The 19656-nt window shown below is 38.9% G+C and overlaps 1 pseudogene across 1 annotated transcript; it reads left to right on the plus strand.

The window, feature by feature from the left end:
• Window positions 1–1424: 1424 nt before the first annotated feature.
• On the plus strand, window positions 1425–5855 carry LOC143593719 (inositol-pentakisphosphate 2-kinase-like; annotated as a pseudogene). Its single transcript, XR_013146167.1, has 8 exons — window positions 1425–1523; window positions 1607–1757; window positions 2660–2703; window positions 2792–2939; window positions 3231–3271; window positions 3362–3472; window positions 4232–4825; window positions 5543–5855. The product of XR_013146167.1 is annotated as an inositol-pentakisphosphate 2-kinase-like (transcript).
• The last annotated feature ends 13801 nt before the right edge of the window (window positions 5856–19656 follow it).

Here is a 19656-nt window from a genome sequence, read left to right on the forward strand (position 1 = left end):
TTATTTTTTTCTTTTAATGCTTCTTGTTTCATTTTTAAAGTTTAGATGGATGACTTTTTTTAGTTTCACTTATCCGTCTCCATATCTAAAATATTGATTTTTATAATAGTAATCTCTATATAGAAAGATTCACTATTTTTTTTTCGAACGGTAACTTTCATAGTTAAGCTATCTCACTGCGCGAACACGTCGCGCCCCGCCACCCTACTCAGGCCAACTATGTTGACATGATCGGGATCCACGCTGGCATCCGAGTTTGATTTGGCGTTCCAGGTAAAACCCAGTTGGCTTACCCCGCCCGAAAGCACGACATATTTTAATGCTCTGGTAGATTCACTATTAAATTTAGAAGATTACATGTTAAGCATTTTGGTTTATGTCTTGAGTATTTTGGTTTGTAAAGCAACTACGGAAGAAAAGGAAATAAAAAATTTATTTACACAATTTTTGAATCGCTAGCCGCTAATTGGGTGGAGGTGTGAGACTAGCGATTAATCAGATTAGAAATTTTATATATATACATACATATTTTTATAAGTAATAAAAAATTTTTATATATAAACACATTTTTATATAAAACGGAAATTGTCGCAAATTACCATAAATGTGCTGGAATTAAGGCCGAACTTAAGGTTCGACTGCCAAAACTTAATTAGTCATCAGTTGACTAACAACACTAGGTGAGGGGATGGAATGTGAATGGTATGAGGGTTAAAGAAAAAATAGAAAAAAAAAGTAATTTGAAAAGGTTAAAGAAATATTAAAAAAAAAGTAATTTGGAAAAAAATTGAGATTTTAATGTAATTACGTTGAAGAACAAAATAAAAGATGATACTAGAGTGAAAAATAAAAGAAAAAAGTTTGTGCAAAAGCAATTAAAGAAATTAGTATACTTTATTTATTTTTATTTATTTAATAGTTTTTATCCCCGTATTGTAATACGTGGTTGTTTTATATTATCATTTCTCTATTTTTATATTTTGTATGATTTTAATTTTATTTATTATAAAGAAGTTAATAATATATTTAAGATTTGATGATAAAAAAGTTTTACAAATAAATGAGATGTTATAATTCAGTTTAAAGCTATCTGGGTTTCGAATTGTTTCTGATTTATAAATAATATTTTAAAATAAAATGAATATTAATTTTTAATATATTCATATTTTATAATATTAAATATTTAATAAGATTAAATTTTAATACAACGAGAGGTTATAATTGATTTAAGATGTATATGAGTTTGGTATATCTATGAAAAATTCGGGTGTGGTAGAAATAAAAATAGTAGAATTGATTTGAGTGGGTCTGACAGCAGGATCCACCTGTCTAAATAGTAGTACCAGTCAAAACCATTTCTTGTCCAGTCTCACATGTAATAACATCTTTGATTCGTGCTTCACGCCTTGCTTTGAAGCTCAAACATGGTTGAGTTAGGTGATATTGCTGCAGCCGAATGGGTTTACAGAGGTGAAGGCGGCCTCAATATTGTTCTCGCCTACAAAGGATCATCCCCCAACTTCGTACCTAATTAACTAACTATCTATCTGTAAATTTCACATCTCTTAATTAATTGATTACTTACTTACTTTGTTTATTCTTGTAGATTGGTAAGGTGTTGCGTGTGCGGAAGCTTAAGCGCAACGAATCCCAAGCTCCTGCAGCAGCTGTTTTATCCGACCACGAGCTACTTCTATGGAAGGATGAATCAGGGCCTGCTGAAACTAAGGATATTGCAAACCATATGTATGCTCAGTGAAGGGGTATGCACCCGCCTTAACATCGAGCGTGGCGGGTCAACCCACAAGACATAGACAAGAGGCTTGAAATCAGGATGTCACGAAAACACAAAGCCAAAACCTATGCGCGTGGCGCATATCACATATGCTCACGCATCACATATGCTCACGCATATCACATCTGCGCGTGACGCATATCACATATGCTCACGCATATCACATGCTCACGCATATCACATCTGCGCATGAAACATCTGCGCGTGAGAATAAAGAGAAGATCTTGCGCATCCCCGGGATAGGCGCATAAAGGACAACACAACAAATGAGACAATAGTCTAATCCAAATCAGGATAAGGACAACCATGATTGTACTCATCAGACAACCTTCCAGAAGGTATCTTTTAAGGAATAAAGAATGTGCTGATGTTGACAGCTGCCAATGAAGGGTGGACAACTCAGCAAAACCCATGTGCCACCACGTGATGGCACGTGGGTCAGGTAAAATACCTTGGTCAGAGAATAATCAATGAAAAAGCACCAGGTGTCCTAAGTACATGTGGCGCGAAGCAATAGGTGGAGGCCAAAAAGGCCCTAATTGGGTCTGAGCCCAATCATTGGAAACCCTAATACTATAAATACCACACCACCTCCACAGTTGGGGTCAAGGCAAGAAAATATATGCTAAATCCTTTACTCATTTTCACATCCTGATTATCCTCTCCTACAATATCTGATTCTCACACCGGAGGGTTACCCCAAAGAGGACCCCTCTGTCCCTTTACGAGGGGTAAGCTCACGGTGCTGTTCGTTTTGTAGGTGGAAGAACCCGTATCTCGGAAAACCATCGGTGATATAGCATACTCGTACCCGAGGAACGTTGATCGTATACAAGTAAGTCGATACACGTTTCTTCACTCAGCTTGTATTATGTCCATTGTTAGGTTCCAACCATGTTGACTCAGGGGTCAGTATTATTATTCTTATTATAATATTCTTCTAATTCATCCATCATTTTTTGTAATAATGTTGTAGTTTTCATTGAGATTCTATAGGTTAGGGTTTTGGTGACTTAGGAGTTTTTAGAGCTGGTGCATAATGGTGTTTTGCTTCAACGCCCCTCCTGGCGAGTGGATAACGGTGGAGTTAATACGCTCTTGGATTCTGTTATTCTCATGTCTGATCATTCAATCTTTCCTCATGGTAACCTTTACTTGAAGCTTTTATTATTCAATGTGACCGTGAAATATTAATCTAGAGTATGTTAGGCATACATACATGGACTGTTTGGATTTGCCTTAATTCAATTGAAGCTTTCATTTGGTTGTTACAACTTTAATTTGTTTACAGTGTTTGGAATTTAGTAATTAAGTAGTTATTATTATTATTATTATTATTATTGTTGTTGTTGTTGTTGTTTATGAAACATGTGTCAAAGTGCATACTTTAAGCACTCACAATATGTTTTTTTTTCTTGCCCCATCACTTTCAAAGCTGTCCATGAGGAAGAAGTCTGCATATCAGTTGAGATAAAGGTAACCAAACAAATTTGTTGTTATCTTTCATTAAGTCATTCAGTTTTTAGCTAATAAGTCCTTTTCTTTTATTATCTTGTATCTAAGCAGCCAAAGTGCGGATTACTTCCAACTTCCACATTTATTAGAGAAGAAAACGCAGCTAAGAGAAAGATCTCTCGCTTCAGGATGCATCAGATTCTAAAATCCCATCAAGGAAAGGTAGTGATATTTTCATATCCTCCCTTACGTTTGATGCTAGATGGTGGGACTCTGCTACCATGCCATTTTTTATCATTATTGTTATTCACAAGGAAAATGCAAAACTGAAACAAAGACCAGAATTGAATCTTTTGACTAGATTAATGAGGATTTTCTTATAGCTTATGCCCTTGTCGACCGAAAGAGTAAATATCATAAACTTGTCAAAAAGCACTAAAAAGTCCCTCAACCTTGTTTTGGCATATCAAGGCCCTTAAACTTGTCTAGAATGCATGTACATGTGAAAACAAAATCGAAAATAATGACTTGTTTTCCCTTAAACCGGTCAAAACTTGATGAATTGGCATCCATCATTTTTGCTCAAATATATTTATACCATCTTATTTTGGCTAGCAGGTAACAAGTCATTCTTTCATATATTTACACAGATACTGGCATTTTAGAGAAGTTTATGGACTCCAACATACCAAAATTAGCTCGAGGGACTCTTCTCATATTTATGACCAATTTAGTGACTTTAATTTTAATATACCAAAACATGTTGGTTTTTGGTGATATTATCCCTTTTTAATATGCTTTTCCCATGCATACTTAATGTAAAAAAACTAAAAATCATATAATAGCTTGTTTATAATCTTGGAACTTAGGTTTCCTCCTATTGCATTCTTTACAATATAGATACAAATGTAGTTTTAGCTTTATTTATCGTGTGATTTGGTTTGGTATGTATACATCTAATGATTACATAATCATCATTAGATATCACAAATAAGTGAATACGACCCGTTGGATATGTTCTCTGGATCAAAAGGGCGAGTGTTAAAATCAGTCAAGGACCTATTCCTTACCCCTCAAAACAACTTTCGTGTATTCCTAAACGGACAACTTGTATTTGGAAGTTTAGGTGGTGAGGTGGATGACACTGACACTAAAATTGCAGAAGCATTTGAAGACACACTAAAAGCTTTCTTTAAAGCTGATAACGGGGTCAATAGCATGCATACACCCGACTTTCTTCAGCTTGTAGCTGGAGCGATTTCTGAATCAGGAATACTGGACTGCCTTATAAAAGTTCAAAAACTTGATGTGTTTGATATTGAAGGTGCTATTCATGCTTATTATGATGTGGTGTCTCAACCATGTGCCGTGTGTAGAGAATTACAACTGCCTGCCACCAATGCTTTCCATTCCGTTCCGTTTGATGAAAGCGTGAAGATTGTGAGAGATTTTCTAATATCTTTAACCGCCAAAGATTTGAGTCTCATGATCAGTTTCCGCCCAGCACCAAAAGGAGATCAATATGATGGTGGTGTGCTTTATCTTGAATCACTTGACCAAAGTTTTGAGTATAAAGTAAGTAGTCTCTCTTGCTTGCTTGTTTATCTTTTTATATCAGTCTAGTAGCATGTTCACCCAATCGTTACTTTTAAATGGGTTGTGTTTTATCTCAATTATTTTTTGCCATTTTAATCTAAAAGTCTAAAATTATGGTCTCATTCTTTTAACTTTTTTTTACTCTTAAACACTAACTCTGTTAGATTATTTAATAGTTGAGGGGCCATTTTAAGTAAATTACACAAATAGCCCTCAAAGTATTAAGTAATATTGATACTTTACTCATTTTTGTTTATCTAAAAGTTAAGTTGCCTAAAATCTATGTTCATTCAAAGACACATAAACTTGAACATGACACGTGTGTTTGTGGGTTAACACAAACACTCTAGTTTAAATCAATTTTTTTTTTTTGCATATTAATAATATACAAATTTTAATTTACAACCAAAAAACAAATACGTATAAGGCGGTTATGTTTTAATTGTAAACATGAAACTTTTAAAATTTGGCATAAATTACGCGACTAATTCAAGTTATGATGTAAAACACATTTTTTCAAAAGTTATAAAAGTAAACAAGATCAACCTCGAAAACGGCCCGTTTAGTTAAACATGAGCCCGGCCTATTTAGACTAAACCTAAACCCGTGAATTTTGCGTTTTAAATTTGACCTTTCCTGTATTAATTGGTTTCATGTATACTGTGATCTAAAGGATTTTTTAATATTAAAAATCAGGCATCTTTCATTGATCTGGATATGAAACCTCTTGACAAAATGCCATACTACTATAAGTTGGATCAAGAAATAGTGAGTTTTTACACTCGGACGATGAAGTCAGAAACTCTGCATCAAGATGAATCCTCCACCATTGAAGACAGTTAACATGGTTGAGAGATTCTTGTTGTAGTTCTGTAATATTTTTTTTCCTGTGTTAATAAGAGGCCTCAAAGATGTTACTAACTGTAGAAACCAGCCATTTAGGTGATGTTTGTCTATATTGTATGTGTCTGTTATTTGATTATCTGTTTCTTTCCGTGCGCATTTCCCTGCATGTTCAAGACAGAAGCATATTGTGATGGCTCTTATATCGCAGTACGTAGGGTTTCGGGACCTTAACAGCGTGTCTGTGTTTCACTTATGTGCACTAGTTTTATTGAATTTTATTTCATGAACTCTGGTTTTCCGTTCACGTATTTGCACGTTCTTTGTTTCTTGTTAAATCAGAATCTAGTGAATTAGGACAATGGAAACCGAAGAAAAATGACTTTTATTTAATGGTCTTATCTCAAGCAAATTATATTTTTATAATGTTATAGGTTTTTCATTTTTTTTTATTATTATATTAACACCCAAAGAGTTGTGTTGTTGATCTTATCCATTACTATTTACACCATATAAAATTAGACATGTGTTTGATTCCAACACCAACCCTTCAACAGTGATGTTTTACGAAAGTACATGTGATACATTAGTTTCGCTAATTGAGTGTATGTTATAACATGTCTTGCTACCCAAAATTCATTCCGAAAAAAAAGCAAAGATGTGTAAGAACGAGATAAGCACCTTTGGCGACGAGTTAAATAACAAATTATTGAATACAAATTCCAGGCTACATAATCCAACGGATAAACATTTTTAAATATCATCATCATTTGGGTATACGCTATAAAACATCGACTACTCATCCAGTTACTTAATTACCCCGTTGACTCCTTTTCATTCTTTACGATAACATAACTACCTATGTTATGTGATTTATTATATTAACATGACTAGACTAGACTAGACTAGACACATCCCTTGTGATCATAATCAGTTACATCCTTGTGAAATACTATATAAAATCATGTGAAGAAACACTAAGTCTAACCCGATGAGGTTAAACCTAATATCCCAGCCATGAATTAGTTCACAGATAGAATTAGACTTATAAGCGTAGCTTGTCGTCTTATCTATTATACTATTGCAAACGGAATTAAGTTCCGGCAGACCGTACACCTGCAAAATCGAACACCGGGAGCTCATTACGAGAAGGGGAATAGGGGGTTCTTCTCGTAACTACCCTCCGGTGTGAGAATTAGTATGATAAGTGATCGGAATATATTTACGGAGTTAGAGTGTATAGAATCGGATCCTTTTACCCTTAAACTTCCATCTGTATATATAGTCGAAGAGAGGAGAAGGTTGGGCTAGCTGTCCTGCTCAATGGAAGTTTCTCCCGTCATGGCTAAGCATGACGGCCTATCCTAATTGGCTGGACAGTCTGGCCAATGATGTAATTTCTTTTGGTGCGAGTACAGCGTTGGCCAATTCTTATTAGTCCATCGTGCGCCCATATAACTTTCAGGTACTATGCAGTGATATTTCACCACGTGTCTTACTTGTGGCAGCACTTCCGCTTTCCTTTGTTGCTTCGCATTGTTATGGGAGTATCTTTCGCGATGGTCTGTGGAATATCGTGGAAGATATCATTTCCGCGGGTTAAACATCTTGACTTGTTATTTATGATGTGTTTGGTACCTTAACCCCACAAATTCCCCAGTCCATTGTTGCTTTCGTGGTTGTTTTTGCGGGTGTAATATTGGACTCAGGGCCGGACCAAGGGGAGGGCGAGGAGGGCAACCACCCAGGCCCACTCTCTCGAGAGGCCCATAATTGTTAAAAAAAAATTTATATTATATGATTATGTTTTAACATAGAAGCGTACAAAATGACTTGTTGGTTGAATGGTAAGTCTTCTAGACTATGGAAACATAGATCATGGGTTCTATTCTCATTACTACTGTTATTTTCTATATAAATAACTTTCATTTGTGTTTTATATGAGTTGTCATGGGTGTAGTTCTCATTACTAGTGTTTTTTTATATAAAAAAAACTTTCATTTGTGTTTTATATGAGTAAATTTACTAATATATTTATTATTATTTGTTTGTTTTGTGCTTTGGAAAGACAACCTTATTGGTAAAATTGTCAAATTGTTTATAACATAATTGAGATATGATTTTAGGGGCCCGGTTTTTTACTCGTCCCAGGCCCCAAAATTTTTAGGGATTCTAGGAGACGGCCCTGATTGGACTTATTCTATTCTAGCCTTTCATTTTGGCAATCAGGCAAGTGGGTACTTATGGCGGCAGTAAATGGATGTTTTGTCTACGTCTTAGCTGTGGTGATGTCACCATGCGTATTAGACTGCTGCTCATTACTCCAGGTGAGTATAAATGTCTTTGCATGCCGACACCTTAAATTCTTTGTGTTTCGCGACTCGTGGCTGCTTTCCATTGGCTGTTTCTGAAACGGATCTCCAGCGGTCCAACTACCTCATTTACTACTTTGGGTATAAATGGGTGATGGGTATCCGTTCTCATGTATTCCATTTTTGGGTGCCTCTTTCCATTATTCACTTTATTCCTTCGTGCAATTTGACTATCTTGATTGGTGTGTTTCCTGGTCCAAAATTAATGTGCATACTCCTGGAATTTCCTTCGTTGAGTTGTCGCGGTGTTTTCGGACCGGGCTTCATTCCAATCAAGTGTCTTGCTTAAATTTTCTACGTGATGGTTTTAGTATTTTTAAGATTTTCCCCGGATTATTGTTTCGCAGGTATTGAAAGATCTTAGAATAACATCCTTTTATGACTGTATTTCCAGGTGTATCTTTTCATGGTGTTTTCTTCGCAAGTCTACTGTTGAGTAGCATTAAATTTGTTCTAAAAAGTGACTGAGTGACACTCCGATCTCCTGATCTCCTGATACAAATAAGATCTTTCTTCAAACAGACCTGTCTCATCATACGTCAGACGATGCTTGCTTCAGACATATCTTTTCGAATGTCCGCGTGTCTCGTCCACGCGCCCACTTGCTCTGACTTCGTTAACTTCACGCGTGACGTCTCACTTCCTCATTGGTTGTCGATTAATTTTGAGACTTCCATTTTAACTTTAACCTCCTCTAGCGTTTAATATAACTAGGATGCTCCTTTATCATTCTACTCATCTTCCTCTTTTCTTCCCTTATTTTTCTCATATTCCTTCCTATTCTTCTGCACTTTAATGGATTCTTCATCGGCCGGCGAGAAGTCTGGCATGGGAAGAGTAAAAAAAAGACTTGTGACTCCTCTATTCGTGATGTCGTTATTAAATGGCGTTTATCTGACTATGAAGCCATTATCTCATCATATCATATCTCTCCGGCTTGGTAACCGGAATTTCCGCCTTCGGGCAAGCTTACTTTCTACTCTGAGTTTTTTGGACATGGGAATTTCCGTCTTCCCATTACCACGTTTGTTCGTGATGTTCTGTTTCATTATAGCCTGCACATTACCCAGGTTCATCCACTAGGTATGATGCGTTTGCAACATTTCGAATTTTGTTGCCGTAGTCAGCGTATCACACCTTCTCTTGACAAGTTTTTGTTGTTTTAGAAGATGTATACCAAGGGTCGTTGGTATGGTTTCGTTCTTCGGACAAGGAGGTGACCTTTGTTGGGGAGGCTTCGTAGAGCCACCATGAGTGGAAGCAGTGTTTCTTTTTCATCAGCACCGGCGCCATTCTTGTACCGATGACTTTCCAAGATCCATCCTTTCCCATTGAAAATGAGCCTCCACGCGATTTCCAAGATCTATCTTGGTACAAAATTCCTACTGTGTGAGAGAATCCTCTTTGTTATATTGAAGAGTATGCTCTAGTTGCTGCTGGGATGAGTAGGATCTGGTCTCGGCCTCACAAAACTTCTATATATGGCCGCGATGGTTTATGTGAGTGTTTTTTTTTATCTTCTGCCTGTTATGTGTCTTTTCTGATTTGTTTATTGTTATTTTTAGGCATGGGTAGTGTTATTAATTCTCTCTTTGAGGACGAACCTGGGGGCATGACTCGGCGTGATTTATTGAGGGGGCAGTCCCCTATTCTTGATGAAACCCACGATAATTTTGTGTTTCCGCTGGTTGGTGCTGAAGGGGATGGTGAGCCGATTCTTAATCCTCGACCTATAATTTCTATGATCGCGGATGGTGTGCAGATGATCTTATTGACTAGTGAAGAATCTATGGATTCTCCGCCTTCTTCTCATGACTCTCATGCTTCACTTTTGACAGGTCCCGTGTCTCAGGAATCTGTTGATCTCAGAAGTTCTCCTAGCAAGAAGCCCCACAAGAAGAAGAAGGGTCAAGATAGTCTTGTTGTTGAACCTGTTCCAGTTGAATCTACTCAAGTTGATTCTGTGAATGTTGAGCCTGTGATTGCTGGGTCTGTGAAACATGTTGCGGAACCTTCTGTTTCTGGGAGCTTGCTTAACCTGAGCCTTCTTTCTCTCATCTGGAAGAAGGCGAAGCTCTGTGAGAAGCTCGCGGAGAAATCCGCTTCTTCTGCAGGTTAGACTCTTGATCTCTTTTGCTCGTCTATATTTCTATTTTTGATTTTGTTTCATCGTAGGTTCTTTGAAGAAAACCGTTGCTGGGTCGTCCGGTGGACCCAGGTTGAAAGATAAGATAGTCCGTCAACCTTCTCTGCCTCCTGCCGTTGAGGAGAGTCCTCTTCGTATGCCTTCTCAGTATTCTTCGCCTCTAAGGGAGGCGGAAATTGAGGAAGGGCAGAGGGAAGTTGTTCAGGAACTTGAAGCTATGAGTGGACGCCAACCTACTCCTCCGTGGTTGACTTTTTGGGATTCTTCCGCTATGCGGGTTGATCCTGTTGTCGGCGGTGTCAGTGCCGGTGGGAGTGGGATCGGTCTTGTTGGTGAAGGTAGTGGATATGGTGATGATGGTGGCAGAGGCGAGGGTTCTTTCTTTGGCCATCCTCCTCGTGACAAAGTGAATTTTTATGTGCCATTTTGGGGTCTTACCCCGCATTTAAGATTACAGGATCTTGGAGTTTGTCAAGATTTCCTCAATCATTGCTTCCCTCCCGCGGAAGTTGAGAATCAACAAAGTCGAGCCTCGGGTAATTAGTATGAAGACTATATCCGCGGGACTGCCCGTCCTCTATCCGCAGACTCACGAAATTGTGCGCGAATGGGTAGCGATGAAGAGTGACTGGGAACCTTGAACGTTAATCGTGAAAGATTGTTGCAAGAAGCTGAGAATCACCTCCATGAAGCGCGGACTGTCAAGTGGAATTTGGCCACAACCCGCCAAGAGTTGGCCGCTGCTCAGGCCACCCATGATGAGGCTGTGAAGCGTTGGGAAGAATCATGTCAGCGTGAGAACAATCGCTTGCAAGGTATTCGGGATTAGCTGCAGAGAGTGGAGTCTGAGCTTGAGGTGTCAAAAGATTTTCTTTCCAAGCTACGAGAGCAGGCGACGGGCCATGAGGCTGTCATTAAAATAAAGACACTCTCATTGCTGATCTAACCCACTCTTTGGTTGCCCGTGATGGTGTTATTCAAGGTAGGGATGATGAGTTGGCTCGTGTGCGAGCCGAGTATGATGAGTTGAAGGCGGTGGTTGCCTCTAAGGATGAACAGTTGGAGGTTTTGGCCAGGGAGAATGCTGTTCACCAGGCTGTTAGGGATGGCCAAGCGGATCAACTCCGCATGAGTGACCTCACTTTTCAAACCTTGCAAGCGGACCAAAAGTGGCAGATGACCGACTTCGTCCGTGAGGTATGTTAAGCGTGTTTTTTCCCTTATTTTATGTTATACTCTTTTGTTCATCGCTTCGTTGTTGTTGTTTCAGATCGTTGACCTTGTCAAGGATGGCCCGAGCTTACTGACTGCGTTGCGGATTTACTTGCCGCCGCTCGCGAATCTGGACGTAAGGCCGGTTTCCTAAAGGTCACGATCTTGAAACTGTTGATCGCCCATTGACCGACGTCCCATTGCATGAGATTGATTGTGATCAGTGATGCCACGATATATAGGTGAAGTACGGCAACTTGTCCTTTGGTGTGGTCGGGACTGTCTCCAAGTTAGCTGAAAGACATGATGGGGTTGTCCAACTTAAAGCTGCGTTTACTGGGCTTGGCGGTCCTTCTGGGAGTGGTCATGGTGGAGGCGATGACAGGGATGGAGACACTGATGGTGGTGGTGAAACGCATGAAGGAGGGGAAGAGGCTGTGGACTACGACTGAGTTCGTAGTTCAGTTTGTGTTATTTTGGTGTAATCTTTGTTGGTTAGGGTGCGGAATCTGATGTTCCGCTGACCCTTTTTATGTTTGAAGTATGTTTGTCTTGACTATGTAGGACTTGTTCGGTGCAGACTTAGATTTTTTGTGTATCACCTTTCTTTTGATTATCTTTGTATGCGGATCTTCTGTTCCGCTTATGGTAGTAATAATATAATCCTTTTGGTTAATTTTGTCTGATCTTTTCATGTTTGCTTTTCTGTTATGTGTTTGTTGTCAAACGTCATAAGAATATGCTTGAAAAGATAAATAATGAAAAAAAAGATTTTACTAATCTTGAAACAAAAGTGGCTATTAGCCCGTTTAATACATGATCTTTAGATTTCACAAGTAACACTTCCGCAGCTGTGCTGTGTTCCATGTCCTTGGGATTGGTGACCCATCTATCTATTATAGGGAATATGCCCCTTTGCACAATATCTGAGAGATCACGTAAGGGCCTTCCTGTTTTGGTGCCAACTTCCCTGGTGGTTCCGCGTTAGATGCTTCTCTGTCGCGGAACACATATTCACCAATATTGAACATGCTTTATTTTACCATGCTATTATAGTACTTTTTGAGTTGGTGTTTGTATCTTTCTTCCCTCTTCAAGCAGGTCTAAATTCAAGCGCAGTTCGGACTCATTATTTCTCTCCAGGAGTACCATGGCGGAGGGGAGTCCTATTTATGCCGGTATCATTTCCCCTGCTCCATAAGTGAGGCTGAATTGTGTTTCACCATGGCTTTGTCTTTTCAGCGTTTTATACGCCCACAGTACATGTGGCAACTCGTCTACCCAGCCGGCTCTTTTAAGCCCCAATCTTGCTTTTATCCCTTCCAGAATGGTGTGGTTGGCTCTTTCCACCTGGTCATTGCCTTCCGGATGTGCCACTAATGTAAATACTCCCTTTTATATACCGCATTCGGTTGGTCGACATTATTATTTGATCAGTTTTACTAGCTATCAACTCGTTTTAAACTTAATTGATATTTATATATTTTTGGGTTTTGGTTTTCGTATATTACAAGGAGACTACGTATGTCTTGATGGGAGTCATCCATGATTCTTCCGGACTCTGCGTGATGCAGACTTGTCTTGGCGAAACTAATGGTTCCACCAATGTTTCTACTATGACTTCTTTCGCCAGGTTTTCGAAGCTGGTTGCTACTAGTTTGCTTCGCGTGTCAGCTGACTTGTTTTCACTTCTTTTAATGTGTTTTACCTTGCAAGATTTAAATTTTCGAATTAGCTGTTTAGCCTTTTCCAAGTAAGACGCCATGACTTCATATTTGGCCTCGTATGAACCATTAACTTGGCTGGATATAAGCATTGAGTCAACGTATGCTTCAACGTGTCGTGCCCCAAATTTTTCGGTTATGCGTAGCCCAGCCACGTATGCTTCGTATTTTGCCTCATTGTTTGAGCTTTTAAAGTCTAGGCGGATATCGTATGCGAATTCTTGTTTGCTTGGGCTTATTAGCTTCAATCCGGCTCCTGACCCTTCATCATTAGATGCCTCGTCACTGAATAACGACCACGCTTCGCTTTCTTCGATTAACACAGTTGGTTATTCTTCTGCTCTGCATTACTCTTCTTTCTAAGAAGGTGCTTTCGCGATGAAGTCCGCTAGGACTTGTCCTTTCACTGCTGGCCTGGGCCTGTACTAGATGGCATGTTCTCCTAGTTCGATGGCCCGCTTTGCCAATCGTCTAGATAGTTTAGGTTTCCGGAGTACATTTTGGATTTTGTAGTTTGTCAGCATGATGATTAGGTGGCCATGGAAATATCCGCGGAGACGTCTTGATGCGTATACTAGTGTTAGGACTAGTTTTTCCATGATGGAATATCTTGTTTATGCGTTTGTGAGAGTTCTACTGATATGGTAAATCGGTGTTTGAATCTTTTCGCGATCTACTAGCACTACTTCTAACACCGCCTTGGATGATGCGTATAAGTACATAATTAACTCCTCGTCTTTCCGATGTGCTGTCAGTGTTGGTAGTTCGATCAGACACTTCTTTACTTCTTGAAAGGCTTGCTCTACCTCTGGTGTCCACCAGAATTGTGATTTCTATAGGCAGTTCCACAATGTAGACACAAACGGGAATGACTTGGTGGCATAACTTGCTAAGAATATTGTAACACCGCGTCTTTTACCCTATAAGTTTAAAGCCTAATTATACCAACTTACATAAGTATAGGACCAAAAATGTACATTCTGAAAACTTCACTCATCGCGGTACGCGACGGGGCAACTATAAGCCCATCGCGTAGCACGATGGCCTTGCTGAGTCATCGGACACGTGCCCAACAACGTGTCAACACGTGGCACCATATGACAGGCCATGTGTCATCCTCTGGTAAGGTGACGACAAATTGCGGCGCCGCGATGCGCGACGGGGTAAAAGAACCCATCGCATACCGCGACGGGGTCCAGAATCAGCCTATAAAAGGGGGTGACGGGTGATGTGCTGAAACGCGGTTATAAATATTAAAAACCAAATTTACCGAATTCACCTAAAAAACCACACATAATCGGCAAGTGTACCGGATGCAATGTAGCTAGCAAGTAAGAACGAATATCGAACCTAGGACACTATGGTAAAGTCTAATTATTAAACTGAATGATTACTAACCTAGACTTTCTTTTGATTTTTTATAATTTTTAAACTAACGAACTTGACTTGGTTGAAAAACAATATCTTAAAATATGACACTAGAGACCACTAAAATACGCTAGATCGCCTCCCGGCCTCACCAACGACACCCTAGAACTCTAATGACATGTGAAGCTTAATTGTTAAAGGTTTGGATCACCTCCCGGTCTCTCCTTACCTAATAATACTATGGTACCCCACAACCCAAATTACCTCCCGGTCTCTTCGGATACAATATATATTAATATAAAGAGGGTATTTTTAATTAACTTGAACAAAAGTTGTATCACAATAATCTTAGGGACCTAGGATAACCTACTCCCGTGCAATTATTACCCAACCCCGCAAAAGACAAAGATGACACAACACTAAATTACCTCCCGGTCTCTCTAGTGAAAGAACAATAAAATCTAATAAATTTTTATAATTTATTCCTACGATTTTTTCGACCATAAACCGCAAACAAGTTGAAAACACAAAGTAGACAACCTAATCATGTGTCTAACAATCACCAAAAATTATTAAACACAAGTGGAATAAATATTAAAGTAATAAACTAGATTCAATTTCTCAACAATATTTTGACCAAACCAATAAAAAACTTTACAATAATATTAAATCAACCAAAGTCAAATAAATAGTTCGTCAAACTATTAATATAACATAGTGTTCAACCAAAACCTAGGTAGTATAAAGTATTTAGCTACTCATAAAAAAATACGAAACAAAACTAGAGTGAATATTATGATTCATTGAAAAATATAAAAATAATAATTCAGTAACTTGCCGATAACTTTATGTTTTCTTGAAACGTATTCGTTAATCAGTTGGCTCCTCTTTTCCTTCGATGCAGACTCAAAATGATACCCAGTCACCTCCCATGATTCTTTTTCTTATTGTTATATTATAACAATAATGTTGCAATCGTAGCCTCTCAAAACAAAACCTTCTGTAGGGTTTTTAAATTTTGTCTTCCACTTGTTTTCCCCACCAAACTATAATATATATATATATGTTGGGTTCGTAGGCCTTGTTGGCCCGGTTTATTATATGAAGTCAAAAGAGGAGACGGGTGTGGGCGGTCGGGCCCAAGCCCGGCCCGGTTTAGATTTCTTGCATAATAATTTACTAACCCTAGTTCAGTCTCTATATAAACAACATTATGTACTTGTAATATTAGGTCACTCAATAAAGATATACCTAGTTGCCACCCGTGGACGTAGGTCAGTTTAGACCGAACCACGTTAAATCCTCGTGTTCGTTTACTGCTTTCGTGTGTGTGTTCAGTTTCGTGTGTGCGTTTAATCCTAACAAGTGGTATCTAGAGCTTAGGTTCGAGATCACACGTAGAACCGTCCAGCCGTTGACGACAGCAAACAGTTCGTTTTAGGGTTTCGCGGCAGACAACCGCCGCCGCAACACTAGTTTCGTCTCAGCCGCTTTCAGGTTCTGTTATTTTTTGAAAGCAATTTTATCATCGCGTTATCACCGTGGCCCGGCACTAGAGATAGATCTGTTATTTTTTGAAGGCGTGAGCAGATCTGTAAGTTTGTTGACTTTTGGGCAATTTTTTTTGTTTCGTCAAAAGGAGCAGTGGCCAGTGGGGTTTGATTTATATTGGCAGATCATGTTTCCTTCTTTTGGGCTGAATTACAAAGAGCAGTAGGCTCAGTTTGTTAATTTTGTGGGCCAAAAAATCTTGTGGGCTTTAACCAGTTTCGGTTTGGCAAGAACGAGTCAAGAACGAGCGAATCAAGATCCTATTTTTGAAGAACAGTTGTTAAGTCAGAAGAAGCGTTAAAGAAACTTAGAACCAGTACCAACCGAGTTTGTCAGGTTTTATCGTTTCAGTTTAAAGTTTCAGTTTTCTGATTTTTAGTTCGTTATTCCGCTGCACGTTTAAAATAGGTTGATTTTTTAACAGAGTTCAGTAGAACAGTCGTTAAGTTCAGGTTCATGTTGCTGTGTCTGTCTCTGTTTTTTATCCAGTTTTTTGTTTTATTCATTGTTATGGCAGAAGACGGAAAAGTTTCGATACAGAAGTTTGACGGACAGAAGTTTGGTTGGTGGAAGATGCAGATTGAGGCACTACTTTGTCAGAAAGACTTGGATGTAGTGTTTGAGGATGAAAAACCAGAAAAGTTGTCAGAAGCAGATTGGAAGAAGTTAGACAAGAAAGCTAGGGCTTGTATTACTTTGTCGTTGTCGGAAGATGTGGCGTTTAACATCATGAAAGAAACCACAGCACGTGGTATGATGGAGGCGCTATCCAACATGTATGAGAAGCCTTCGGCAGCGAATAAAATCTATCTTATCCGAGAGCTAGTGACAACAAGAATGAAAGAGGGTGGGTCAGTTACAACTCATATCAATAATCTTAATTCGATCTTGTCCCGCTTAGTGTCAGTTGACATTAAGTTTGATGATGAAGTTCAAGGCCTCTTGTTATTATCCTCTTTGCCCGACAGTTGGTCGCAAACAGTGACTGCAGTTTGTAGTTCGTCTACAAATATTACTTTCGATAGGATTCGAGATCTGATTCTGGGAGAAGATTCAAGACGCAGAAGTTCAGGTGAATCATCAGGCAATATGCTAGTCACAGAAGGTAGAGGTAGGGGAAAACAGCGAGGCAGTGGGAGCAGGAAGAGGAGTCAGTCTAAGACTCGTAAGGATATTGAATGTTGGGGTTGTAAAGAGAAATGACACTTCAGGAATCAGTGTCCGAATGGTAAGAAAGAGGTGAACGTTACAGAAGATGACACAGATGACGGGGTCAGTAGTGATGAGGCTTTGGTTTGTAGTGTTGAGAGTAGCGTTGATGCTTGGGTGATGGATTCTGGTGCATCGTTTCATGCCACTCACTGTAGTGAAACAGTGAAGAATCTTAAATTTGGGGATTTTGGAAAGGTTCGACTAGCGAATGATGATATTTTAGAGGTTACGGGTATGGGAGACGTTGATTTGATAACTTCAGCCGGTACTTCTTGGACTTTGAAAGAGGTGAGGGTTATTCCAAGTTTGAAGAAACGTTTGATTTCAGTTGGGCAGTTGGATGACCAAGGGCACGATGTTAAGTTCGGGAATGGGCAGTGGAAAGTAGTCAAAGGGAATCTTGTGGTTGCTCGTGGCACGAAAATGGGTTCATTGTATATGGTCGGCATGTCATCGAAAGGAGTGGATCCAGTTTTGGTGAAAGACAAAATCCGGTTCACAGAATCTCGTGGGCAGAAGAAGGTTCGTTTTGCAAGTAACAAACCCAGAGCCAAAGTGAAGATTCAGGATGAACGAGCTAGGAAGGTTAAATCAGTTGGGGGACATCGTGACAGTGGGAGCACAGGTCGTGTTTCAGTTACAGTTCCAGGTCGACAGTGGATTAAGAAAACCAGTATTCCAGCTGTAAAAATCTCTCCAATGAATTACTTGCTGAATATGGAGAGTGTTTGTTCTCAGGTTATCTCAGGATCCGGTAGTTCGTTACAGTGGGAGCCGGTAGGGACAGAGAACGGGTCAGGGGCAGTTTCAGCCATGACTGACGTGTTGGAGCTCCGAGGAGCTTCAACGGGCCTTCAGGTTAATTGATGAGAAGGCGGTGGCAACTAGAAGAAGTTTAATGTTCAGATTACAGAAGTACAATCAGGAGTGCAGACGAGAGTACTCAAGGCCTCCGAGTGGGAGATTGTTGGGTTCGTAGGCCTTGTTGGCCCGGTTTATTATATGAAGTCAAAAGAGGAGACGGGTGTGGGCGGTCGGGCCCAAGCCCGGCCCGGTTTAGATTTCTTGCATAATAATTTACTAACCCTAGTTCAGTCTCTATATAAACAACATTATGTGCTTGTAATATTAGGTCACTCAATAAAGATATACCTAGTTGCCACCCGTGGACGTAGGTCAGTTTAGACCGAACCACGTTAAATCCTCGTGTTCGTTTACTGCTTTCGTGTGTGTGTTCAGTTTCATGTGTGCGTTTAATCCTAACAATATATATATATATATATATATATATATATATATATATATATATATATATATATATATATAAACTCGTGGGCTTTAAGATTTGTTGGAACTAAAATATAAACCCTACATAATTATTATCTAATAATATATAGAAAAAAGGGGTTTGGTGGGATTTATTATGTTTTGTGGTCATGTGAAGCCAACTGCGAATATATGCCCTCTTCGCAGTTGGCTTCACATGACCACAAAACATAATAAATCCCACCAAACCCCTTTTTTCTATATATTATTAGATAATAATTATGTAGGGTTTATATTTTAGTTCCAACAAATCTTAAAGCCCACGAGTTTATTTTCTAGTCACAAATCCTTTATTTCTTTTAATCTTCTTGTGAACCCAGCCCATATGTCTTGTAAAATTTGAAATCCAAGGCTTCAACACCTATAATGCATTCACACAATTATTTAGTTTTAAACTCGTTGTCTCATGAAACCTTTAAACTTTAAATATGAGTCAATTATGAGTAATATTAAATAAAAACAAAGTCAAAAGCTATTTAAAATGTAGGAAATATTTATAATATTTATATATAATTTAGTCCATATCAACGGGTTTGAGGTCTTCTCATCCCAAACACACTCCATTTACACACACTTAACCTCGAAAGGCGTGCCCCATTGCCGTAACAAGCCGACGTGCCATTTTCTTGAAGTTCGTGCAAGGAACGAAGTTATAATCAAGCTAGTAATTGTATAATCAAGTATATCAAGAACCTGCCTTTTTCTTATTATCAATCTAAGTATCCACGTTAAGGTAGGAGTTATGTTTAAATTATTTAAACTGTAACTTAGACTATCAATCAAGGCTATGGCCTTTAACCTTGATCGTATTTTATAAACATTCACATTCATAAACAAGTTTTCATAAACGTTACTTCATAGCGAAGTAATGTTAACAAAATATATATTTTGACGGGCATGTAGTAACTGTAAGGGGATATCACTAGTAGTAAGTTTCTTGCCTAAGAAAAGTAATTCGTATAAATCCCAATCAACCAAGGGACCTGTTTACTTACCTGGAGAATCTTACCAACGTGTTATAACCTATTAAGCCAAAGCATGCTATATCAAACGTCA

The sequence above is a fragment of the Bidens hawaiensis genome, unplaced genomic scaffold (assembly GCF_021521415.1).
Source record: "Bidens hawaiensis isolate Kalapana, Puna unplaced genomic scaffold, B.hawaiensis_p1.1 tig00042554_1, whole genome shotgun sequence".
In the NCBI taxonomy this organism is placed as follows: domain Eukaryota; kingdom Viridiplantae; phylum Streptophyta; class Magnoliopsida; order Asterales; family Asteraceae; genus Bidens; species Bidens hawaiensis.